This window comes from Charadrius vociferus, unplaced genomic scaffold (genome assembly GCF_000708025.1).
Source record: "Charadrius vociferus isolate BGI_N301 unplaced genomic scaffold, ASM70802v2 scaffold136, whole genome shotgun sequence".
NCBI classification, from domain to species: Eukaryota; Metazoa; Chordata; class Aves; order Charadriiformes; family Charadriidae; genus Charadrius; species Charadrius vociferus.
The window spans coordinates 2,470,089-2,470,314 of record NW_009648960.1 but is presented as its reverse complement, the minus strand read 5'-3'; positions in this window follow the sequence as shown (position 1 = coordinate 2,470,314).

Genomic DNA, 226 nt, shown 5'->3' with positions numbered 1-226 from the left:
GAGATGCTGCACAACCGCACTTCACTGGGGGACCCCTCCACACACACACACAGACACACACACAGCCCCGCCGCCCCCGCAGCCGCCTCGCACACCGGACGGAGCTGTCCTCCCCGCCAGGGAAAGAAAGACCGGGGTGAGGGAGGGGAGGTGGGGGAAGAAGGGAAGAGAGGGAAAAAAAAAAAAAAAGAAAAAGAAATAAAAAAAAGCCAGGCGCAGATTTACC